Source organism: Adiantum capillus-veneris, chromosome 1 (assembly GCF_014529385.1).
Source record: "Adiantum capillus-veneris isolate H3 chromosome 1, ASM1452938v2, whole genome shotgun sequence".
Lineage (NCBI taxonomy): Eukaryota > Viridiplantae > Streptophyta > Polypodiopsida > Polypodiales > Pteridaceae > Adiantum > Adiantum capillus-veneris.
Window position 1 is genome coordinate 136561108 of NC_140931.1, and position 7585 is coordinate 136568692.

The 7585-nt window shown below is 42.6% G+C and overlaps 1 pseudogene; it reads left to right on the forward strand.

The window, feature by feature from the left end:
- The first annotated feature begins 3163 nt into the window (after nt 1-3163).
- Nucleotides 3164-5172, forward strand: LOC147465632 (uncharacterized; annotated as a pseudogene).
- Nucleotides 5173-7585: the final 2413 nt, after the last annotated feature.

The following is a 7585-nucleotide window of genomic DNA, read 5'->3' on the forward strand; positions in this document are numbered from 1 at the left end:
TTGATTTTTATTAAGACTTCAGATTCCATGAGGTAATGTTTCCAAATGTCGAGGGCATCTACTAAGTGATGTATTTGATTTTAGAGGGTTACAATTTTTGTCTTTCAAAAGCAATGGGGTGGTCATTTTGCATTAAAACGGCTCCTATGCTCGAACCACTAGCATCAATGACAACCACAACAAGGGGATGTGCAAAATGAACTAATTGAAGTTGAAGGGCATGGGTCAAAAGGTATTTGAGGGTGTTAAAATTTTTTTGTTGTTCATTCCCCCATTTGAAAGGTATCTTCTTGTGAAGTAGGGAAGTCATGGGTAAGGCAATGTGAGAAAAATCTGTTACAGATTTGCAGTAAAAGCTTGCTAGGCCTAAGAAGGATTTGATGTCATGAGGATATGTTAAGTTTGAATGGTTCAATTTTTTTAGGGTCAATAGGTGCTCCAGTTTCAAAAACGATGTGGCTTAAGTTAGCAATTTCTATTTGACAAAGAATGCTCTTTTCAAGGTTGGCAAACAATTGATTTTCATGAAGCAATTCAAAAACAATATGCAAATGTGCTTGTGTCCTTGTTCATTATGACTAAAACTAAGTTGTTGTAACAAAAATAAAATCACAAAATCTTGATAATTCAAAAAAAAAATCATCATTCTTGAAAACATGGCAGGTGCGTTGGTGAGGCCAAAAGGTCAAACAATAAACTCAGAGTGACCAAACTATGATGAAAAGTGGTTTTGAAAATGTCAGTGGGGTGCATACGTATTTGGTGATAGCCTGATTTAAGTGGTTACAACACCTTGCTCTTGTTTCACAATGTCATTCTAAAATCCAACATATCACAACATCACTTTTTCTTTTTCTCTCCCCTTGTAAAGTAAAAAGTATTTCTTGATGCCATCCAAACTCATGTATTATTCCTCTTGCTGCTTTTGTCTTCTAACGAGCATTGAGCTCTCTCAAAGAGGAGCTTCATAGAAAAGAGAGGAAAGCAGGCAAGAGCTCGAAACTCCAAGATTGTGGGAAACCCTCAGTGGGGCCAACCTCAACTCCTGTGACTTTAGGCTACAAAAAAAGGGGAGCTTTGCTTACACATGCACTTAGACAGTTTGAACGCGCCCTCATAGTGCATCAGACTGTGCATGGTCCTTTGTAAGCTGGGAGACTCTACATGAAGCTTGTGTTTCCACCCCTTAGGTGGCACGAGCATGCACGAACACCTTTGCCTGCTGTGTTTTGTGGGAACATGACAAGTAGGCAAGGCAAAGTCGCTAGAGTGAACTTGCATACCATTGGTGCTTTGCTATGGTCCTTCAAACGACGAAAAACTCTAGATGAAGTTTTGGCTTCCAACCCTTAGGTGACATGAGCATGTTAGAATACCTTGGTTGGTAGTGTTTTGTGAGAGCATCACAAGTAGGCAAGGGCTACTAGGAGAAGTCACATAGAGTAAACCTACATACCATTGGTGCTTGATGTGTTTGGTGAAAGTCTAGAAAAGGTGTTCACAACTTTGCAATCGTGACCCCCCTAAGGCCAATTTTTGTGAGCAATGTTGATATTATGCCTATGCTAGTCTCTTTCGGACGAGCAAGCTTCATTCGCCCTGTGTGATGAACCATGCCAAATGCACTTGCCAAAGCAAGTCCATGTTAGACATGGGTGATACCCATGCGTGATATGTGCCTAAGTTTGTCGTGCTCTTACATACACGTGACTCTCTGATAGAGGGGCTAAGAGGGCTCCCCCATAGGCCCGTTAGAGGGCATCTAAATTGCAAGACCCTCTAGTACTTAAGAAGACCCTCAAAAATGGAGTATGAGTCCAATAGCTCTACAAATAATTGGTCGTTGTGTAGATTATGCACCCTGCCAAGCAGCGAGAAGTACAACCTATATGTGTGTGTGTGATTGGTGATGTTCTAGCTAAGAGCCACCTCTATCAAGCTTCAACCTACAAGCATCACCCAATCTCGCTTCAATCTGCCGAGCCCAGCTGTGTGATAGTTGCCAAACTACAACTGCATGGATTTCATTGAGTGCATTGTTCATCGTGCCAACTTTAGTTCTCTCACGCACCATCTTGACCATGATACTGACAACCAGGTAGTTCCAATGCAAAAGGCTATACCTTTCATGTGGGGGGTGATTGAGGCACCCCCCAACGAAATTGTAGCGGTAAGAGCGGTCCCCCATAGGGGTCTTGGAGGCATTTGTGGAGGTACTTTAGTCATGGCACGGGAGACCCATAGATTTTTTGGAGGGCCAGACACCAAGATTGCTAGACCATGCTAGAGTTTCGCTTGGGGGTGCCTCACCCACCCTCCTCATCACTCTAACACCCTCCAGACAACCAAGTCAAAGTGGTGGGTTCCGTTGTCATCGAAAGTCATTTTTGGAAACCATGCAGAGGCCTGCTAAATTCATCATCGGCTTTGCTCTAACTCTTCTCTGCACGTCTACATTCACCCCTGTGGCGGCACTCCAATGCAAGTGCATAGAATTGCACATTGTTGCTGCATGCTTGCAACCCATCTAGGTACTACTCTCTCTCTCTCTCTCTCTCTCTCTCTCTCTCTCTCTCTCTCTCTCTCTCTCTCTCTCTCTCTCTCTCTCTCTCTCTCTCTCTCTCTCTCTCTCTCTCTCTCTCTCTCTCTCTCTCTCTCTCTCTCTCTCTCTGTCTGTGTGTGTGTGTGTGTGTGTGTGTGTGTGTGTGTGTGTGTGTATCCTGCAGGACCTACAACGGCTACTGTCATCTCCACCCGCCTGATGTCTTGTGCCATTTTAGTAGCTACCACTACAAAATCCTCCTCACCATATGCTCCCTTGATCCTCCAGCCGCACACTCATTCGATGTGCCAACATCATCTTAGAGTCTAGAGATCTCCATCTTGTCAAACCTCAAGCTCACTTGTCGATGGTGGAGTGTGCCACCCTGCTTCTTGCAAGAGAGGCGACAATTTACCACCGCTGTGTAAATTAGCTCCCATATCTCTCTCCAGTATAACTCGCTACTTGCCTCTGTTCTACATTGGTGTTGCCTTTTGTGGTGTTGTGCATTATAGCATCATTATAGATGTGCATTAGCACTGACAAAAATATGTTGTCCAACTAATGGCATCGATAATGATCCTTATTGTTTTTTGCAGCCATGTCCTCTCAAATTTGCACATGGATCTTAACAACAAATGGAGTGATAATGGTAAGGAGGTGCCTTCTTCCATCCCGCCAATGGAGTCCCTATTCAACAAAGCGATGCCGACAATAAAAAAAATGGCGGCGAGAATCCGTCTAGTGGCACTACAAATGGGATTAGCTCAAGAAAACTCCACCATAATGGGGATGAACTTGCAACCATGGCAAGGAGGATCGCCAACCGGAGGGGCCAGCGGTGCATATGCTAGGGGGACTACAACATCACCTCCTCAATCAGTCTTCACAGACACTGGAAGCCACTCTTACCCAGCCATCCTCTTGCCTTGGGTGCACGGCCGGTTCCGATAATGCCACCTTTGCTTTCAATACCACACGGATTACCTTCCACAATGTCGCGGCCATTGTTTGCACGTCCCACAACGGTTCTACCATCACCAATCAAGCAAGCCTTTTATCAGGGCCTACCCCAGGCAGCAGGATGGCTCCTATCGTTATCCCTAGTGATAGCATCACCTCGGTTGAGGGAGCACCGGCCCCATCATAGACCCCACCTCCTCAAACAAGTGCATGAATTTATTGGTGACTACATGAAATCATCACTTTGGTCAAGGCAAAGAAAGAAGTACAGGTACACCAGAGTGAAGGGGAGGTTTATGAATGCACTCGTCGCAACTGTTGGCAAGTGGTTACTAAGATCTGCCAAGCACGAGGCATCATCCATAACAAGGTTCAATGCAAAACAAAGTGGGAGAAAGTAAACTCCCTCTTCAATAGGCTCAAGGACTAGGAGAAGAAGATTCCCTCAGGATGGTCCAGGTGTACCGACAGATGAATCAAACCAAGCGGCACACAAAAGGATTGCATGTAGAAGACTTTCCATTCGAACTCTACAACAAAATGCAGATGCTTTTTGGCGGAGACCACAATGCCGACATCGGGGGATTGCTGATATACTCTATGGAGGATGACACAATGCCCCTAGGTATGCAGCTCCCAATAGAAATTGTTTCTTTGTTTTTTGCAATTTTTGATTTGCTTCTATTTTATGTTGCATTGCTACCTTCTGTCTCATTTCTTGACTTCTTCACCCGCATGCAACAAAGACAACAACAACACCATGCCCGCTGTGACAGTGACAACACTGACAAGCAACAAACAACACCTCTAGTTGCAAACGATGGTGGTGGGCCCAATGATGCGTCCGTAGAAGGAAGCTTGAGAGGGATCAATCGAAAGCGACGCTTGTGGGTGAATGGAAGCAACATCAAAGAGATCAAGGATGACAAAGAAGTTGGCGATGGTATTGCAAAGTTCAGAGGACCGAAAGGATGCACATGAAGAAGCTAGAGGAAAGGGACTAATGAGAATCGGGCAGGTAAGAAATGCAACCACTCGTGACAGTGCAAATACAATATGCGGCTCTTTGAACCATTCCTGCCGACTCCATCATCTCCTTCATACATAGAGAGGAGTAGTTGTGGGCCGCATGGCTTGGTGTTTTCTTATTTATCCTTACCTGCATTACGTGATTGTTTGTAATCAACCCTTTTGGTATTGCACAACGTTGGATGTGATGTTTACTTTTGCAAAGCTCTAATTTGGACAGGCAAAGTTTAAGTTTGTCATTAATTTGCTTCTCATGAGAAGTGGTTGAGTTCTTTAAGTGTCGAAAAGTGTGCTTGTGAATAGTTAAGCCTATTAAATTTGTAAGGAGTCATGTTCCATTATTTCCTTTGCTATTGAGTGATTTGCTTATTGTTAATGATTTAACATCTAAATATTTTGTGTTATGTAAATCCTTATTGGGTTAGTCATTGACTTAACATCTCCTAAATTTGTACTGTGGTAGCAAGTTCCAAAAGTTTGTATTGTGGTAACATCACTGAGGGAGGTACATCATGAGCATCACTTCCTCTATCAAAAAAAGTTTTTCTATCAATACTATTTTGGATTAACTTTAGAACATCCTTAAGCTATGGACTTCCAATATCAAGCTACAAGAGGTTTATACGCAATGCTATTAGAAGGTTGCGGTAATAAATAAATGCAACTAAACTCTCATTGGACCCCTTTGCCTCCTGGCCAATAGGAATCAGGCAAGCCATTGGGCCGTTGAATGCTCATTGGAGCCCCTGGGAGACTGTCCAATAGTCTTCTAGGGAGCTTAATTCTTATTGGTTCTTTTATTAAGTGTTTTTAAATTAATTAAACTAGATTTACTCTAGCCTAATTCTCATTGGTCCACCTCCATGGCTAGCCAATAGGATTTGAGTACACCTTGTGGGCATCTGGGCTAGGGAGCTGACATGTGTCCCTCTTTCCCCTTGTGTAAAAGAAGCTTGTGAGTGTGTGTGCGTGTGTGTGTGTGTGTATTTCTCTCTCATTCCCTACTTCTAGGGCTCGCCCCCTCCTATGTAGGACTTGTGAAGACTTTTTGGGACACACACAAAGCATCCAATTTCCCTAGTGTTTGACCTTTGGACACAACCTTTGAATTTTAGAACCTTAGCATTTTGGAAGTCTTAATGGACTGAAACTTAGGGTCTTTTAAGCCCATTGTTTCACATTGCTCTTTTGAAGATGGCCTTCCTTTTGGATCCCTATTTTCCCTTCTTTGGATCCCTACTGTGGCCAGTCTACCAGCTTAACCAATATTCTAGCTTTTTCTCCCCTGGTACTTCCCCATATTAAATGATCAGTTTGACATGAGAAAATCATTTAGGAGAATTATATATTAGTTATTATGACATTACCTCTCTCTTGAAATCATAGTCGTCCTTGACTATGTGGTAGAGAAGATAAAGCATATTCATTAGTCCTTTTCCTAGTGGGTAGAAGATCCTTATGTTACCCTACAACATTGTTCCAGAATGGATGACTAGTCCATTTGGCGCTTGATAGCCTAAGCTGCCGCAAGCATGTCTGCACATTAGTCTTATCAATCTTCCATAGTAGAGTGATAAGCTCTACTTGGTGTTTGGGAGACGTCATCTCCGCAAACTTGATCTAAGCATGCATACTACTTCATTTTTGTGCACAATAAAGAAAAAGAGAGTCTTATAAGACAAAAACATTGCTCATTTTAAACATTTGTACATTTGCTTACTCTAAGGAAGCATTATAAGCATTGACAAGATTTAGGTTATCCTTTAATTGTATGCCTTTCATCCATTTAGCATCTTCAAAAGGATAATTCTTAAACTTAATATGATATCGTCAGATAGTCTTACCGCCTCTTAGTACCTTGTCTTCATGTCGGAGAACGAACTCGGGTTGCAGCACCTCTTCTTGGTCTTTGATCTCCGGTGGGTCTTTAATAGTTGGTTCTTGAGGTGGATCTCCTTTGTAAGGCTTTAGTAGGCTCACATGGAAAGCATTGTGTATGAGCCAATGGCTGGGTAACTTGAGTTGATAGGCCATCTCATTGATTGGCCTAAGAATCTGGAAGGGACCATAGTACCTTTTTGCTAACTTAGCATAGTACTTTTGGTGTCTCGTAGGATTCTTGCCCGTCGTATGCATTAAACGAGCCTTGGGAAATTTGAGTAAGACCCGATCATTTTCTTGAAAGGCGTGGCTCTTCTGTGCTTGTCAGCAGCAGCCTTTTGCCTTTGTTGTGAGATAGAGATACCATCCTTAATCTTTTGGAAAGATTCTTGTAGGTCTCGGCTATACTCATCTGCAGCGAAGATCTTCCTGTGTACCTTAAGCAGCAGGGGACTTTTTTTTATCTTCCCTCAATTACCTCAAAAGGTGCTTTTCCCGTGGAAGTATGTATAGTATTATTGTAGGCATACTCCAGTAAGGGTAAGTACTTCTCCCATTGGGATCTTTGATCTACTTCCGTTACATAGGCTTTTAGTAGATTGAGAATTGTTAGGCTAGTTGTTTCACTTTGGCCATCCATTTGCGGGTGATAGGACAAAGAGAAATTTAGCCTTGTTCCTAAATTCTCAAAGAGACCCTTTCAGAAATTACTGATCATTCTAGGATCTCTATCCGACACTATAGACATTGGCAAGCCATGGTACTTGAAGATTTATGAAATGAACACGGTTTCCATTTGATGGGCTTTGATAGTCTTTTTGACAGGTATAAAATGAGCTTGTTTACTGAACCTGTCCATATCGTCCATATTCCCGTAATCCCATGGATAGACTTAGGCAATCCAAAGTTAAAATCCATGGATATGCTCTCCCATGGTGAATTAGGGATTGGCAAAGGTTGAAGCAATCCAGGTTGCTTCCCTCTATCAAACTTCGTCTTTTGGCATACCACACATTTAGAAACATACTCTTGTATGTTTGCTTTCATGGTAGGCCAATAGAATTATGTTTCACTTCCCTTTAGGGTAGACTGAATCCCTCTATGCCCCGCATAAGAAGGAGCATGAGATTCATACATTACTTTCTCACATAGTGAGTTAGTAACGCATAA